Source organism: Giraffa tippelskirchi, chromosome 3 (genome assembly GCF_054371585.1).
Source record: "Giraffa tippelskirchi isolate mGirTip1 chromosome 3, T2T-mGirTip1v1.2.pri, whole genome shotgun sequence".
Taxonomy (NCBI): domain Eukaryota; kingdom Metazoa; phylum Chordata; class Mammalia; order Artiodactyla; family Giraffidae; genus Giraffa; species Giraffa tippelskirchi.
Window position 1 is genome coordinate 107,307,011 of NC_137277.1, and position 19,320 is coordinate 107,326,330.

Here is a 19,320-nt window from a genome sequence, read left to right on the forward strand (position 1 = left end):
CTTACAGCTAGACTTTCTAATAAAGAACTTCTGAACAGTTACTGTTTTTTCAATCTCTAAATGGTTTCCTTTATTTCCCAGCAATTTATGGTGCTGCAAAAATCTCTAGTATCAGCCAAAAAAAAAAAATTTTTTTTTTGGCTGCACTGAGTTTTTGCTGTGGGAGTGGGCTTAGTTGCCCCTCGGCATGTGGGATCTAAGTTCTCCAACCAGGAATGGAACCCACGTTCTCTGCATTGGAGGCAGATTCTTAACTATTGGACTGCCAGGGAAGTCCCGTAGTCAGAATTTACTGAGCATAGTGTTTAAGAACACAGGTTGGGCCTCAGATCTGTGTCGAAATTCATACTCATTTAAGAGATGTGTAGCTTTAGTTGAAAAGCAAAGCATACTTTGATTATGTATTGCATGCTAAGTTACTTCAGTGGTGTCCGACTCTTTGCAACCCTATGGACCATAGCCCGCCAGGCTCCTCTGTCTATGGGATTCTCCAGGCAAAAATATTGAATGGGAATAATTATGGTGTAATATTAGATTTTCAGGATGTTAAATGAAATAATGTATATAAAATGCTTAGTGCATAACTTAATACATAACAGGTCTTTGGTAAATGAAGAATCTTTCTATTATACATCACTTTTCTTTTTAATTATATTGCTATAACAGTCTATAAAATGCTGATGTTTTTACCTTGACTGTTCTTTACCAGCCTTGAGTGCAAAGGGATCTCTCTTTTTCCCATGGAATTTAGGACAGCACTTTTTTTAGGATAGGTATCAGGAACTAGGTGATACCACTTCAGAGGAACAAAGCTTTCATCTGTCTCATTCTCTTCTGCAACTCTGATCCCACCTCAGTGTTCAGGGTAGTCACTCAATAAATATACTTGTTGAATGAATGAATGAATTATAGAGGGTCAAAAAATATGAATGGAGTGTGACATTAGACATAAGAAAATAGAAAATCTAGGATGATGGTTTTACTATGAGTGACTAAACTCCATTCCAAAAATAAATTCACATTTCTTTTGAGGATTTTTCACAATAATATTAATTTGGCATAACAATTACCACTTTTTATAATTTAAAATACCAAATATATACTACCTAGAATAGAGAAAATACTTCCTTCTAGTAATCAATATTCACTCACTTCTCATTTGAATTATTCTTTGCAATGTTCTTTGTTGACAAAATTCTAAGTGTCCAGTTTTCAATTTTAATCTATATAGTAGTAAATATTTATGATACCCTGAAATGGACAAATGAATGTAATAGAAATCTTTTTTTACTATTCTAATAATATGAAATATTAGATCTAGATTGAGACAGCAAAGATATTTTACAATATGATTTCTATTTACATTTCTAAATTCTGTTTTCTGCCTTCTAGGAGTCAGTTTTCCAGGACTATAAATTATTATTTTCTATCATGAACTAGATTCATTATCCATATGAGCAAAATTCTATCATCACAAAATCTAACATTGTTTAAATGTTAAAAGCTAGTGGAGGAAATATCAAGACATGAGTCAGTTGTAGTTAGTCAATTGTTCAATGGGGAACAATCTTAAATAAGCAAAAAATAGCCATGAAATGACAGAATAGGTTATAGATGCATCTCATTTCCTCTCTGTGTGGGGAACCACCAAAGGAAGTCTTTAATACAATGGAAAATAACATTTTTTTTTCAATTCATGAAAACAGTAAGCAATGGGGCTTGAAAATTAAAATGAATACTGGAAAATCCTGGTTTGCTTTTCCTGTGTTCCAACTGTGAAGTGCTAGAGAATTTAAGGTGTGTCCACGAAAGCTTTAACATGTGGGATGAGACTGCAAAGTGGTCTTGTTTATTGAGCATGAACTATGTGTCAGATAGCCTACATTTCACAAGGTGATTGCACAATTTACTGTAAGAGCCGAGGTCAGTTTTATTACACTTTGTACCCCTACACGTAGCCTAGAACATGACTTATAAAAATACTTGTGTACTAAATATTTGTGTATCTCCAGCATCTTAGTTCCAACTGGACAGTGAAGACATGGCCACAGATTTACAGCAAGTTCAATTAACAGAGAGAAGGACCAAGGTTCTCTCAGGTGATCCACTCTCCCTTGCTTTTCAGTAGAAATTAAAGTAAGTGATGACACAAACAAACTTATAAGTTTCTTCTCTTGTCTTACTGCAAAACATGAATTATGTCCCCGAGTTAATGTCTAGAGAAAAACTTGCTATCGAGCTAATTGTTTTCATTGGCGCCAAATAACAATACCGAACATTTATATATTAAGTGCCTACTTATTTAACATTGTTTTAAGTACTTTACAAGATTTAACTCATTTACTCTGAAGAGAAACATTGTTATTAGAAAGATCTCATTATTGCTCTTATTTTATAGATCAGAAAACCAAGGCACAGAGAAGCACCTGAGTTTGCCGACAACTACACAGTTAGCAGGGGCTTTCCAGGTGGCGTTGGTAAAGAACCTGCCTGCCAAAGCAGGAGATGTAGGAGACCTGGGTTCAATCCCTGGGTCAGGAAGATCCACTGGAGGAGGGCATGGCAATCTACCCCAGTATTCTTGCCTGAAGAATCCCATGGATAGAGGAGCCAGCAGGCTACAGTCTGTAGGGTCGCAAAGAGCTGGACACAACTGAAGGGACTTAGTACAGTACACTGTTAGGAAGGGGCTGAGTCTGGATTCAAGCTCCAGGAGTCTGATTTTCAGCTCTCTGCTCAGCCCTTCTTCCACAGCACTGATTTCTGTGCAGCTGCTAAACGTCAGTGTGTTCATCCTTCTCCCACCAGTAAGCTGAACCTGGATCCTTTGGCTGCTTTTAGTTTCATGCTCTCTTGGACCTCCAATAGCTATTTAGAATACACATGCTGATTAGTTCCTTACTGGCACTTAACATTGCGACCCCTCATTCATGCTTCGCATTGAGTAGCCACATTGTTGCGCCCTTGTTCTCTAGGAGAGTCTGGACTGGTTCTTCAAAACTGTGCGCACGATGCGGCAGCCATGTTTGCGCTGTAGGTCCATACGGCCCTTGTGTCTTTTCCTGTTGCATTTCTGCCCTCCAGTCTTTCTGTATTTTCTATCAGTAGCTCTTGGATGGCTCCCCTGGGTGTCTTGGCCAGCCTTGGTGCCTAATAAATCAAACTTGCTTTTGACAGATCATTTGTATAATTTATTAGGATATAGGAGTTTCAAAAATGCTTTGGTATCTCTAGTGACTTGGTATAAACTGGATGGTGATGGGCCAGAAAATGATTCTCCCAGTCCCACAGAAATAACCACGAGGATCACACCATAATTAAGGTGGAGGCAGCTTACATGTTTTGTTTGACTCTCATGCAGTTTGCCATTCTGAAATAGTTGTAATAAGCTCCAGATCTGAAGGGTGCTCTATTCAGTGGGTGGCAGATCTCATTCTAAACAGATTTCTTCATGGAGCAAATTCCTAGCAGGGCTTATATTTCTTAACTACTCTATAGTAAACGTTATCCCATAATGGCTGCATTTGCACGTCAGTAGTAAAAGTTGTGTGTGTACATATAAACACAAAAGTACATATTTACTTTTATATTTGTTTTCATTGTATCATCTAAGATTCACTCATCTTGAAAGGATCACTGATATGGAGAAATATGTAATCAGAACATTAAATAATAATTTTAATTTCAGAGGAAATGCCTGATTATTTGATTCATTCATATGGTCATTTAAAAAATTTAATTATCTGGATGATTTCAATTCCCCACGCTACAACTCCAAGCTTAGAAAAAGAAGGTGTGAATTTGGGAGATATGGCCAATGATTGATAACCAGCAGATATTCAACTAACAAAGTAGACGTGGTGACTTACCATTTCCTTTAGGTCTTTAAAATTTTTATGCTTAATTTGAATGTTTCTTTCTGATTATTTTTTTTCCCCCAAATTTTGGAAAGCATACGTGTCATGATGTTTGGTCTATATGTTATGAACCACTTCAAAATCATACAAACAGCTGCGCTGTGGTTTTGTGAAAGGTTTTGGAGAATAATAAAATCTAGGCCAATCATAATTTTAAAAAGTGGTCCTTATGTGTATTTTCTCTGCTGCCAGAATTTCAGCAATGCTACATACAGTGAAGGCCCTGTAGGGCTTCTGGTTACCATCAGATCTTTGGAATTTCAATAGAAACCAGAAACAGTCTGTGGAGAAAACTTCTTAATACTTTATGAATATTAAGTTTAACTTTCTACAATTTTTTTCAAAAGGTGTGGTTTATTATTTCCTATCTGACTGTCCTTAGAATGCAGCAGTACAATTCTAAAAATGGAAAGAGTCCATCATGTTTCTCCCAGGTCTCCCCTCCAAGTTCAGGTTGCACAAATACAGCTGCCCATGTGCCACGTCCACATGAGTGCCTCACAGGGGTCTCAGCACCCTTGATTCTTTGCCCAACTCCCAGTGAAACCTGTCCTATCTGGGCCTCCGCAGCTGAGAAAAGGACGCTGCTATCCCCAAGGCTCCCCAGCCAGAAACCTTACATAAATATATGTATTCAAGTATAGTCTACAGAGTGTAAAGAGCATAAAATGTATGCATGTGTTTGAAGCATGCAGTTCAAGAAATCTCTACTTATGAATACAGTGAATTTGTAAGATACCAGAAGGCTCCTTTGTGAGCCTCTGGGAGTCATTGATTCCTCCTGCTCTGTATCTAAACCTTCATCACATACTCTAGCCAAACAGACTCTTCTGTCCATTTTATTCTCCAGGCAAGGATACTGAAGTTGGTAGCCATTCCCTTCTCCAGGGAATCTTTCCAACCCAGGGATCGAACCTGGGTCTCCTGCATCCCAGGTGAATTATTTACTGTCTGAGCCACCAGGGAAGCCCTAAACCTTCATCAAGTCCTGGCTATTCTTCCTCCATAATTTTTCGAGTCATTTCCCTTTTCCCCATCTCCACTGTTCTCACCACGATCACCAATCACCTCTCTCTCTCTCTTTAGTAGATAAGTCGTGTTCGACTCTTGCGACCCATGGACTGTAACTTGCCAGGCTCCACTGTCCATGGGATTCTCCAGGCAAGAATACTAGAGTGTGTTGCAATTGCCTTCTCCAGGGGATCTTCCCGACCCAGCAATCGAACCTGGGTCTCCTGCATTGCAGGCAGATTATTTACCGACTGAGCTATGAGGGAAGCCCCCACCCATCACCTGGACGACTCCAATAACTCATCTCCCCATCTCCATTTTTGCCAGTTCCTCATCTCTTCAGAGTGATCTTTAAGAAACCATAATACTGATCACTACAGTCCCCTTCTTCATGACCTTCCCTTTATATTTGGAATAAAACAGAAACTCTTTATTGAGGCTTACAGTGAATGCCCTTAAAAAGTGGTCCTTTTGTAACTCTTCCAACCTCTGCTTCACTATAACCCAGGTATCCTAGCTTCTCCTCCCTCTCCCCTGGCCAGCCTACAACCCTATCCTTCATACCTCACCCCACCATTTCTTTAAAAGACCTTAAGGCCTTTTGCACAGACTGCTCATTTGGGGGTAAATGCTTTTCCTCTTCCCTCCTCCCTCCTGCCCCACACTCACTCACTTCCATGCCTGTGCAGCTCTCTTTATTTAGCCAGTTCTTTCTAATCCTTCATTCTCAGATTAAATACCTCCTGGTCATAAGGTTTTTTCCTGTACCCAATTTCAAAGGCAGCTCCCCAGTTACTCTCAGAGAGCCATGTCATTTTCCTTTACAGCAGTTTGCAATTTATATATGGAAAAGTTGCTTCTAGATGTTTATTGCCTAACACCTCTGCTATGAGGCTCCACTAGAGAAGGGCCAAGGATGTTATTTCATTCCTTCCTACCTGTCAGCTACCAATGCACCTGGCATGCAATAAGTACTTGGTAAATAATTGCTGAATGAGTAAGTAAATCAGCAAATGGGTACTCATCTCTGAGAATCATGAAAAACCTGAGAAGAAACAGAGGCTAGGTGGGCAGCCCCTCTGAGGAGAAGCTAAATCTGAGAAAGAGGTTTTTTCCCCCCTCTCAATTAAATGCATTTCAGAAACAGATCCTGGGAGATCCCCTGTTTTCCTGAGCCAAGTATCATTCTAAGAAATGTCTTCCTAGGACATCTCTGGAGAAGAATTCAGCTGGAAAAAATTAGTTTCTCTCCCAGTTGACTCATGTCCTTTGACCCCTCAACCCATCTTGTTCCATAGAATCTGGGACCAACTGAGGAAAGATTTTTGCAGACATCACACTAGTTCATTTCTATAATTCCTATAGAATCAGTAGATGATCCAAAGCCTGGAACACAGGACAAGCTCAGCACAAAGGATAGGATGGGGTGGGGAGGTTTAAAGGAGAGATGGTAGGAAATATTTTTGGAAGGAGTATGATGTTGGGTTCTATAAGCAGTGATTTTTTATTTTGAATTTTATTTTCTTTTGCATTGCAATTCACACGGGATAGTCTCAAGCTAGTAAAATTTTGTAAATATCTAGCCTGGTGTTTATTGTGCTTTGGAAAACTCAGGGCGGATGTTGAGTCAATATTTAGTGCCTAGCCGTGTAAGGCAGAATGGCAGCCTGGAGCAGGGTTGTGATGTGGAGAGAGGAATCCGGCAAAGATGTTTAGAGCGGCAGATCAGAGAAAGAACTGACAAATCACTACCTGATGGATTTGTTTAACGTGTCACTATTCCTTAGGAGCTGGAGAAATGCAAGGCAAAGAAAGCTGACATCCCAGGGCTGTAGAGAATGGGGTACATTCCATGTCAGTTGGTGTTAAAGAGATGAGTGATCCCTGAAGCCTACAGAACATTGGGACATTTGGGTGATTCTCTTTGGATCACATGACTTAAATTCTCTCACTCAGACATTCCTACTGAAGAGTAGATCTCAACTTAGAAAAATCCACTGCGTTTTGGGCTAAAAGTTTCTTCTTTGAAAGAGTGAAAAATATGGCTGAATTAGCTGGACCATCAGTTGAGTACACTTTGAAGACTGAACGAGCTCAATTTTCTTTCCTCAAAATGCTTAACGTGACTTGTCAACTTTGTCATTGTTGTTCAGTCACTAAGTTGTGTCCAACTCTTTGCAACCACATAGACTGCAGCACACCAGGCCTCCCTGTCCTTCATCATCGCCTGAAATTTGCCTAAACTCATGTTCATTGAGTCAGTGATGCCATCCAACTTCTGTCATCCCCTTCCCCTGCCTTCAGTCTTTCCCAGCATCAGAGTCTTTTCCAATGAGTCAGCTCTTCACATCAGGTGGTCAAAGTATTGGAGCTTCAGCTTCAGCATCAGTCCTTCCAGTGAATATTCAGGCTTGATTTCCTTTAGGATTGACTGGTTTTGTCTCCTTGTTGTCCAAGGGACTCTCAAGTCTTCTCCAGCACCACAGTTAGAAAGCAACAATTCTTTGGTGCTGAACCTTCTGTATGGTCCAACTCTCACATCTGTATCTGTCAACTAAAGAAATGGGAAGTGTAAAGGGTGTGCAGGGGGACAGTGTAGGAAAAGGTCACTTTGGCCCTGATGCTCTGTCAGAGTGTATGAGAGTGACAGGGTTGGGGCTTTTAGGAATCAGAGCTACAAAAAGGGACTGGATGTTTAGGGTGTGAAGTTGGGAACGATGACCAGAGAATGAGAGGTGAGGTACTGCCAAAAAGAAATCCTGCTGACTTTGTAATTTTGCTTTTCTTATATTCAATCATTTTAAAAATAAGCCAGTGATGTAATTGGATGCAGTTGTTAAAACAGCCCGAATAAAGTCAGCCCCACCACATGTGAATGTTTCAGAGGAATGAGAGAGAAAGAGAAGATGAGAAATATGTGACAGGACTCTCCATACCATGGATAGAGCCTGCTCGGCAGGTCTCAGCTGAATTCTGAACAATAAGGATGGGGTTGTTTCCCTGGCTCTGTTAGATAATTAACCCAAATCGCCTGTTTATTTCATGAAATATTATGCCTTTATCTAAGAGGAAATACTTTAAACATTTCTTTCCAAGTAGAGATGCCTATATGTGTTATTTTTGGTTGGACTATGAGCTTGGTGAAAACAGAACCTACCTCTATTTTTATGACTTGGAACAGGGGGCAATGTTCTTCAGGGATCAGGGGCTCACTATGTGCCAGGCCCCATGCTAAGAACTCTTCCTGCATACGTCATGTCATCCTCACTACAGTCCTTTGAAGTGGGTACCAGAGAAGAAGAAAGAGATGCTCTGAGAGGCTGGGACTTTGCCAAACCTATCAGAGTCCTCACTCCTAGTAAGGGGTCAGCCAGAAGTTGGATAAGTCTGTAGCCCAGGCACTACCTACTAGGCATTACTTCATCAGCAATAGCAGCTATCACTACTATCACGTACCATGGGTAGACAGTAAAATGATCAAGAGAACAAGAGTGCCTTTAGTGTTGGAAATACTAATCAAGAGGATTGTCATTCATTCGCAGTCAAATGTGGTCAATTCCAATTAGAATATCCGACTGTGGTGTGATGGGAAAGTGACCTAAGCCTGAAGTCATCACTTAGGGTACCGGCCCTGGCTCCTGCGGTGAGTCCTCACACAAGTGATTCAGGCTTCCTGGGCCCAAGTTTCTATCTCATCTGTGATATAAAGGAATTATATGATTTTATAAATAATAGAGCTTTTTCAGCTCTAACATTCCAAGAGTCTACAAGTCTTATGAGAATATGAGCCCCTCCCTTCTGTAGCACATGGAATTAATTTGCAATATGTACTGTGACAAAGTCCGATAGAGCCTTCCCGATGATGTAGCCCAGTGTAGGTCTTGTAAATGGACTTGGGCCAAAGAAAAAGAAAAATGTACCAGCTGGCCACTTGGCAGCAATGAAGAACTTGCAAAAAAACGTGGACAAGAAAACATTTTTCTACCGTTGCTCTAACACATTTCCCTTTGATGTCTTTTCTCTCACAGATTGTCTCAAGGTACAAGCCTCTGGGATTTCTAGATGGAATGTGCATCCTGGGTAGCTATGGTTCTCCCAGTGACCAGTCCTCCATTAGCAAGTCCCACAGCCGGGAACATTCGCCAAGAAGTGTGAAGTGCAATTTGTATGTGCCTGTGTTTATTTTTTACAAATATCTTTATACATTTTGAGCTAGGAAGCCTGATTCTCTCATGGATAGGGTTGCTGGGTAAAATACAGAATGTCAAGTTGAATTTGAATTTCCAATAAAATAAGAATAATGTAAATGTCCTCCAAATTACATGAAACATACTAAAAGAGGATTCTTTGTCTAAAATTTGAATTTAACAGGGTAACCCATATTTTTGTTTTCTTAATATGACAACCCTACTCTAAGAAGGAAAGACATTGTATTTAGCTTTTTGGGTGGGATTTAGCTCAGAGGTATTACAGACTGGAACATCAACAGTTTGGACTTGGATTTATTATTTTGCCCATTTTAAGAAACTGGTATGAAATATCTGCTATGCTATCAATGCATTTTCAGTAGATCTAATTGTGTTTAAACTTCTCAAGGTTATAAGTCTCTCCTCTTTAAAGGAAAAACATCCCCCCACACAATGTGAAAGTCATTCATAAAATCAAAGAGATCCTAACCATTGATATGAGAACTTCTAAAGGAGGGAGCATATTTTGGCCCACATCTGTGGCTGTGTTCTTTGAACTAATTGGGAAATATTTTATGCTGGCAAGCTTTAATGGAGAAATATGTTTCCCCTTTAGGGTGATTTGTTTAATTGGCTGTAGAAGTGCTTTTTCTCTGCTTCAGGAAGCTTTTTCCATTTGCTAATGGTAAGCTTCCCCTCCTTCCCCGAACCCCGAAAGCCAAAGCTACCCTGAGCTCACTGAACTCTGTTCAGAATCTTGTGATAAAGCCAGGCAATGTCTCAGATCTGAATTCAACTTTAAATGACGCATTTTGCTTTTCTTGGCTGCAGTGACCTTCTCTAGATAATGTGTTAGAAGAGATCATCTCTGAGCTTCCCCAGTCTACTGTTTACAAGTCCAAAGCAGAGATGAACCTGAGGAGCAGGAAGAATGCAAACTAAGAAAGCAAAAAATATGGTTTATTTTGAAGCCCACCTTCCTCAGACTCTTTGGCTATGATGAGACAAAGAATTTTTATGTACGTTTACCTCAATCAATGATAAACAGCTCCTGAATTCCAAAAGATTTAACATTTTGTAATGAAAGCATAAAATCCAGCTATAACATTAGAGAATCCAAAGAGAATTTTCATCTACATTGTCCTAAATATCTAGGGGTTTGAATGCATCTGAATGTTTCAGTAAAGTGTTCAGGTTGATACTTACCAAAAAAAAGGTGAAATCCATGATGTCACACAGATGAACAGAGACTCGAGTTCAGGTAAGTCTATTAAATATGGAGAAGAAGACAATAGGTTAGGTCAGAAAGTAAATGAGTCATCATGACTCATATTTTCACATCATTACAGAGACAATGCATATGGAAGGGCTGTGTATGATCTGTTCTCAGATCAGATTAATTTCTAGTCTATGACCTTCTTTACTCTTCACACCATAGATACATAGATAGGATAGTGATGTCATAACAAGATAATGTAGAAAAACAGGTGAAAATAAACAATGACATCCTTCCTTTGCTTAACGTCAAACCTCAGAGCAAAGAGAAGGTATGAGTCTCATTACTTCCTTTCAGAGGGTGAAATCAAGGTTATTTCATTGTATTTTCTATACATCTATGTTGGTGAGAAAAGTGTTTAGATTTCAAACCCAAAGGCAGATGGTTAATGTCATTGCAGAATAATTAAAAGCATATAATACTTCCTAGAAATAAAGATTCTATATTGCTACGTTTATAGCAATGATTTGTAGCTCATGTTTCATCTAAAAAAGAAAATTTATTTATTTGCTTAAAAGTGTCACTGTTTTGCAGAAATTTGATATTTAAAATGTGAACTGTTTTCGAAATTAATCCTTTGTCAATAGCATCATTTATAAATATTTTCTGCCTGTCCATAGGTTGCCTTTTCATTGTTTATTGTTTCTTTTGCTGTGCAAAGGCTTTACAGTTTAATTAGGTCCCATTTGTTAATTTTTGTTTTTATTTCCATTACTCTAGGAGATGAATCCAAAAAAATAATCTTGCTGTGATTTATATCAAAGAATATTCTGCCTATGTTTTCCTTTGGGAGTTTTATAGTATACAGTCTTACATTTAGATCTTTAATTCATTTTTGTTTATTTTCACATATAGTATTAGAGAATGTTCTAATTTCATTCTTTCACAACGGCTATCCAGTTTTCCCAGCACCACTTATTGAACAGACTGACTTTTCTTCTTTGTATATTCTTGCCTCCTTAAAATATACAAATATCTCTATCAAAAAACAAAAACAACTCAATCGAAAAATGGGTAGAAGATCTAAATGGACATTTCATCAAAGAAGACATATAGATGGCCAACAGGCACAGGAAAAGATGCTCATCATTACTATTAGAGAAATGTAAATCAAAACTACAATGAGGTATCACCTCACACCAGTCCAAATGGCTATCATTAAAAAGTCTACAAACGGTTAAGTGCTGGAGAGAATACAGAGAAAAAGGAACTCTCCTACGTTGTTTGTGGGAATGTAAGTTGGTGCAGCCACTATGGAGAACAATATGGAGGTCTTTAAGAAACTAAGAATAGCGTTACCATATGATCTAGCAATCCCATTCCTGGGCATATATCTGGAGAAAACTAATTCTGTAAAGTACATACGCCCTGATGTTCACCGCAGCATTATTTGCAATAGCCAAGACATAGAAGCAACCTAAATGTTCATCAACAAATAAATGGATAAAGAAGATGTGGTGTCAGGGGGAGAGAGAAACTAGGAGTTTGGGATGAATACATACACACTACTAGAAACAAAACAGATAAACAAGGACCTACTATATAGTGCAGAGAACTGTATTCAATATCTTATAATAACCTATAATGGAAAAGAATCTGAAAGAGAATATATATATATATATGTATATATACATATACATATGTATATATACATATATACACACACACAACCGAATCACTTTGCTGTACACCTCAAATTACACAGTATTGAAAATAAACTATACTTCAATTAAAAATGGTTAAAAAGACTGAACACAGATTACCATAAAATGCAACAATATTGAGAAGTTTGAAATACTTTGAGAATTACCAGAATGTGACACAAAGACACAAAGTGAGCAAATGCTGTTGAAAGATGGCACCATTGACTTGCTCAGTGCAGGGTTACCACAAACCTTCCATTTATACAAAAACTACAGTATCCATAAAGCACAATAAAGAGAGGTGCAATAAAATGATAAAGTAAATAAAATAAAACATGAACTGCTAGCACAATAACACAAAATAGGAACAGTGTTCTAAAAGGGACAGTTTTCATAATTCTTATAGAATCAATGACAATTTCAAAAGATTTTTTACCTTAATGTTTACATTATAATAAAGATGAAGTAGAATGCCACATTTTTTTTTATATTAGCTTCATATTGAACGTCTTTGGGTTTTACAAGTATATATGCATGGCTGATGTAGCTAATAAAATATAACTTTTGATAAATAAAAGATTACTGAAAATTAAATAAGTAGAAACTAAATATTTTTTAATGTTAGTGTTAATATTTCACACAAAAAAGATAGCCCAAACCAGCAAGAAATTATAAGGATTGTTTTATTTCTCTCCTGTTTTGTGTTAGTTACTCAGCCATGGCTGACTCTGAGACCCCATGGACTGTAGCTCCCCAGGCTCCTCTGTTCATGGAATTCTCCAGGCAAGAATACTGGAGAGGGTAGACATTCCCTTCTCCAGGGGATCTTCCCAATGCAGGACTGAACCTGGGTTTCCTGCACTGCAGGCGGATTCTTTACCACTGAGCCACCTGGGAAGCCCACATAGGCATATTCTTCTGACAGATAGGAATAATCACTAAAAAACCTTCTAGGGAAGTAATTATATTAGTCTGATGCCAGTAACATGAAGTAGAAAGCTAAAATATGTATCAATTTGAGTCAACCCACCCTATATTCCACCTTCAAAAATGAAAGCCAAAGCAAAAACAGGCATAAATACCCAAAATTAAGACCTCAAACATTCCAGAGGACAGATATTTAGAGTTCTTAGTTTTTGTTTTTGCTTTAATAGGAAAATAAATGGCTTTTGAAATAAAATTAGATGCTTTGTCTCCTGTAAAAAACATTCTTGTGAGAACCAGAAAAAAAGCTTGTGGCTAAATTCAACGAACATTCAAATGTTTCATGTTGCTTCTAGGTCATAATCATACATATTTTCATTTGCTTTCCTGCAATAAATTCAGGTGAAAAAATGTGAAGTTGGCATGAAAGCATGATGGGACACTTTTTTAGACACATTTTCCCCCTTGGTAATTGTCTGAAAATTCATTTTTGCAATTTAGGTTGAAAACCTATTAACACAATATGGACGGCTAATGCCCTTCAGTATTGATACATTTTTCTCTTTGATATCCAACCCCGAGTCTCCAAATCTCTCACATTCTTCTGAACAAAATGAAGTAGGACTAAACACGAAAGAATCATTTGTCTCTATAACACTGACCTGAATGAATATTCTGAATAAACAATCAGTAAATTAGAAATCCAGTTGGGATGACCATGGTTCCCACCTTAGGGACATCTTCTGAAACACTAATTACCTGTACTTTATGGCCCAGGTGGTCTCTGTCCTTCATTTCAATAATTTCAGTAACTCACATAATGAAGATACACACCACTCTCTTCTCATCTTGCTAATCCCGAGGCCTTAGAAGTCTGCCATACTGACATTCATAAATCCTAGCTTTGTATGCAGTTTGATCTTGTTCTGGCTTCAAGCTGTGAGGAGCATGTTAAATATCCTGGAGGCACCAGCTCTTGTTTCTCTGGAAGCCCAGGGCAGAATTCAAGGCAAGCCTCTTGTCATGCATCATGCTTTTTCACTCTTCCTGTCCCCCAGAAAAAATCAGAAATTTGTAACAAGATGATACCCTCTATGGGAACACCATTGGCCTGTTCCAATAAATTCCCTTCTCCTTTCTCCAGACATTAGCTTTCTCTGTGTTTATTAGGCTCCGGTGGTGGGTCCCTTCCAATTTATTTACAATCCATTAAGAAGGCAAACATTTGGAAGCAAATCCAATGGAAATATTAGAAGGACTCACGGTTTTAATCGAGACACATTGACTTAGTCTTTGCAAACTCAAGGCATGCCTTTTGGGACTTTTTCCGTTTTCCCTGAGGACTCTATCTAAACTACATACACACAGTCAATAAAGAAAATGGGAATTTATGTACAACCTTACCACTAGAGAAAACAACTATTGAAATACAGCTATATTTCCCACATATAATACAGTAACTTTAAAATATAATCACTCTATAGATTCCATTTTGTATCCAGTTTGCTTTCTTCTTAGCATTTTAGAATGAACATTTCCACTGCATACTCTGCAAACACAGGTAAGCCATGGCATAGGTGAACTAGCACATAGTTAGTTATGTTAGGAACTTTAAAACATTGGTTTTTCTCCCTAGGAAGATGATTTCTTGTATATGAGAAGTCCTCTAACGGCCTTTCAGATGTGTTACCCAATTTAGATGCACAGCGGATCAGGAAACATACTTTATTGTCATCTCCATCTCACAGATGAGGAACTGACTCCTAGAAAATTTGTGTGACCAGTCCAAGACGAAAGGGATCCGAACTACAGCCCAAGAGTATCCACTCCTCCACTGTAAGTGGTGCTAGAGCCAATCAAAGGAAGTGTAGGCTAAGCATACCTGAAGGCAGAAAATGAACCAAGGACCATTCCCCAATCTCATGCTTCATGTTTCTGTTAATGGTGTCTTCTAGGATCCAAATCTGAGTGTCATCTTTAAGGCATCCTTCTCCCTTATCCCCAAAATTAAATATTAAACTGCCAGTAAAAGTAGCTCTTTGCTGACCATAGAAAAACTATAAATTCCATGACCTGAAGCCAAGGCTATTTGAAACCTGGACACTACCTCTATCCCCAAATCTACCCAATAAACACACATTGCAAGGCTTTCTCATAGTAGGGATGGTGATCTCTTTACAAAAATTCATTTGTAATGATGATTAAAAGACAGGTTTCTGGAGGTACACCATAGAATCTTCAGCTTTAAATAGTTGAGGCTTCATGAGTATGAGAACCTCAGCGACACTCCAGGCAAACTGAACTGTTCTCTTTCTGGGTATATTGCCCACATTCCCCACTTGAGCATTTTTCAGATTGTTCCTTCAATAGAGAAAACTCCTCCCTTCACTTTCTACATGCTCAGACCCTGCTCACCATTCAAGTTCAGCTCTATGAACTGTACTTTTCCGTGGTCTCTCCCACCTCTAGGCATCGCACTTAGTCCTTATTAAAGGAAGCAAACTTGTTCTCTTACTGTACTTCAAAAACTGCACTTGTCAGAATAACTCTGCCACATATTCTTTATATTAGTTATGAAACTTTTCTATCTGGAGGAATTATGCAGACTCTATTTATGCTCAAGATGCTTTGTTTGCTCACAGTTGATCACTGTCTTTGAGTACAAAGACATTCATTTGAAGTTCGCCAAATTTACTGGCTACCCAAGGGTAGATTTTTCCTGAGGAATTAATGGCTTGTACACTTCTCAGCAAGTTCCCATGGATAATTTAAGAAAGAGATACAGAAATTATCAAGGTAATCCCAAGATTGTGCCCCTTCTGGCAGACTAACTGGGAGGTGTTTTGTGAAGTAGGTGCACCAAGGCTGTACTAACATTTTCATGTCAGCTTTTGTGGGCCGCAGGGGAAGTGGTAAATGGTATATAAAGGAGATGGTGTGGCTTAGAGCAAGCATCACATTTCAGATTTCTATAGAAGTCAGACAGATAATACAAGTGAAGGAAGATGGTCAGGTTAAGGCGCTACATTGCTTTAATCATCCGGCCTTAGCATCACACTCAGACTGGCACAGAGCAGAGACGTGGTAAAGGGAGAATGCACGGCCCACGCAAAGTCTCAGAGCAATTCCAGCTGACTGGCACCACGTGGAAAGGCAGGCTCAGTGTTGCCAAATAGTTGAAGTTTTCAAGAAAAACCATACAGAGGTTTTTATGGGTTGTCCTCTCATTTTTTTTTAAAAAACATGGATAACAAATTCACATTTAAAATACTGGGTACGCCTGTAGGCCAAATATATCTAGAAGCAATTTATCTCCTACAGTACAAGTTTAATTGTGACATACACCAGGATTCCACTGTTTTCTCTTCCTCTGAATCCTAAATCCATGTGTAAGAGTCACCACCCTCTTATAGAAAGTCTGAGTGGAAGGTAGTAATGATTTCAATAGAGTTCTCATTCCAGCCTGAAAAAAGAAAGACAACTCTGGAAGGCCCCAGAATTGACTATTCTAGACAGTTTGAATTGAACATGCTGTCAATGGTCTCTGACTCCTGGCTCAGAGTCCCTAAGAGGGAGACACAGGGTGTGGCAGGGTCAAGTTGGTTTGTCTCTCAACAGACCAGGGTGGGGACATTGCTCTGGCAGAGTGCACCGCACAGTGGGTGTGAGTAATTAAGGAACTGAGTGTAGCTTCCAAATCCAGAAGTACAAGTTCAGGAAACTAGCTCACACCAGGCCGGGGATGACCTTTAGAGGCAGCCTTGACACCTTCTAGCTTCAAGCTGCGACCTTATTGGACCATGACTGTATTCTGTAGCTTTGATGATAAAATGACAGTTAACAACTGGAGCATTGTTCATATTTCATTTTATAATTTGATGGACACACTTATAAACATTGCTTATCACTGTAAGTGATGTGCAGACTGGTAAGTTGGATACATTTTTGGAAGGAAGTGCTCTGTGGCCCTTTTTAAGCCCTGGGAATCCCAATAAATGAGAAAGAAGGAACTGGTTCCAGCTTGTTTGATGTCTGTAGTTAGGGTCATTGTAGGTGGTACAGTTCTCCTAAGGGTTATCACCTCTGTGCTCCTGTGGCCACAGGTGGGGACAGTTGTAATTTGCCTGAGGTCAATCAAATCTGAGTCCTCAGTGACAGTGGTAATAAACAATGAGTACATTGAATGCAGCTTCCCTGGTGTCTCATATGGGAAAGAGTCCACCTGCAATGCAGGAGACCTGGCTTCAATCCCTGGGTCAGGAAGATCCCATGGAGAAGGGAATGGCAACCCACTCCAGTATTCTTGCTGGGAAAACTCCATGGATAGAGGAGCCTGGAGGGCTACAGTCCACAGGGTCACAAAGAGTCAGACACTATTGCATGCAAGCACAGTGAGTGCAGTTAAATTTGTGTGTGGTTGTCCTTTCCTAAGGGATACCCTTCATCTGCAACACCTGGCTCCTCAAGACACAGGTCATTGAAGTTCAGGGGCCCCTTGAATGGCAATTTTTTGAAGGTTCACAAATATTTTAACAGCAGTTTCTGTTGTTTATACATATGCAAATTTTTTGAACATTATTATTTATCAGTAACATGAATTCAAACAACTGTGCAGTTAGTTTCTTTTATACTTGAGCAAATCAAGAAATCAAAACACAACTGTCACTGTCAAATCTTATTCTTCAGAGAAAAACACCTCTGTGAGGTTGGCCTGAAGATGCTCAGATTCTGCCAATCACTGAGGCATTATGGAATCATTGAAGCATTCTGTAATTAAATAGTGTGGGCCATGCAGTTACTTTCATGGTTTTTTCTGAAATCATTTTAAGGATCTTTTGGGTAAGGTTTCTCTCCAACTTGGCAGTAGATGAACACACATCATTTCCTAAAGCAGTTGGGGGTACCAGCTTTTTCCTGTGGCATGGGGTAAACCAGGAGAACATGATCTTGACAGTGAGCTCTTCCATAGCCCAGCTCACCTCGTGGAAACAGGACACACTCACCACTTGTCTTTCAGATCAGGAGTCCAGGGCAGGGCAGGGCAGGGCAGTGCTCTCCTGGCAGCCTGGCAGGCATTAGAAGAGCCAAGCAAGCCTGGGCTTCCTCATTCCATTTCTGAACTGGGTGTGCCCAATACCCAGTGCAGGAAACAAAAGCATTTAGCTAATTGAGCTGAGCAGCCAGCCAAATCCCTACTCCTTCCTAGAATGTAGAAAGAGGTCCTTTCTTGCCTCACTTTATAAACTGAAGCCAGGAGAGACAGGACAATGCCTGGTAGTTGCCGTGACCTGACTTGAATTTTAAGCATTTGAATCATTCCCATATTAGCCCAACAACTAAGTATCTACTTTCTTCACTGCTAACTAAAGATCTTGTTTTTAATAAAATAAAAACTTTAATAAAAATCTTACATAACATTTTTAATAAAAGGAAAGAAAAAATTTGTTTAATAAAATTTATTTGAAATTTTATTTGTAATCTCATCAGGACATTTTGAGAACCAGTTTCACATTTTTTTGGTTCTGTTCTCTGCAGAGCATCCAATGATATAACAGCATGGACTGGCTGAGCAGAGGTCATACATAGGACTTGGAATGTCAGTGTAGCCGAAACAACCACAGTCTGCTCCTCCCACCTTTGCTTGGTAGCATTTAAGGCCCTGGCAGCAAGGTGGCCAAATTTGTTTGTGTTCTCTGTCCCATCGGTGGCCTTGCCATGTTCTTCACAGAGGGCAGAAAAGAGAAAGCTCCTATTCCTCTGTGCACTTCGGGGCGCAGGGCTCAGAGCCCACCTTTCACTGTGGGTGTGAGGCAGGCCTCAAAGACTCCTCATCGTTAAGAAATGTCCTCCCTCCTGGGAGGGAGACTGAGAAACTATGAGGATGTGTGAACAATAGCTGTTCGCTGACCCCGGGGACTCAGGCATGGGCACCCAGCAAAACAGGCACCACAAGAGCTTCAGTGCCAAGCTTGCTGTTCCCAGATATTGTCCAAATGCCCGGCTGCCGAGGTGAACAGTGGCCAAATAGATTCCAGAAACCTCATGGGAACAGCATCTGTTGCTGCTGCTTCTCTGTGGCTCATTCAAAGCCCTGATATATAAAAGGGATATAAAAAGACAACCTTGAACAACCAGAGTGAGGTGTTTGTCTTGGGCCTGAGATAACCATTCAGGCCACATATGTTTTTGTTTTGTTTTCCCCCCCTTGGATCTGTGTGGAAAGCACTCAGCTCTGACACAGCAGTCTCTCCCTCCCTCATCAAATATTCTTGAACACCTCATGTCCCAGGAATGCTGGCATGTGGCCAGATGATCCTGGGGCTATTTCAGTGGCTGCTGCTCATTACTAACTGCTTAGACAG

General features: G+C 39.5%; 1 protein-coding gene across 16 annotated transcripts in view; it reads right to left on the minus strand.

Moving 5' to 3' along the window:
* The window catches only part of LOC145542948 (uncharacterized), a 564,353-nt gene that overhangs the window by 104,530 nt on the left and 440,503 nt on the right, over window positions 1–19,320 (minus strand). For 9 of the 16 annotated variants that reach the window (XR_014080291.1, XR_014080298.1, XR_014080299.1 and 6 more), the window contains one exon: window positions 10,322–10,382. The gene's annotated coding sequence lies outside the window, so the exon portion shown is untranslated. Of the gene's footprint in view, window positions 1–6,423; window positions 10,383–19,320 lie in introns of those variants that run through there. The other 7 variants (XR_014080288.1, XR_014080290.1, XR_014080301.1 and 4 more) reach the window with 3 other exon arrangements.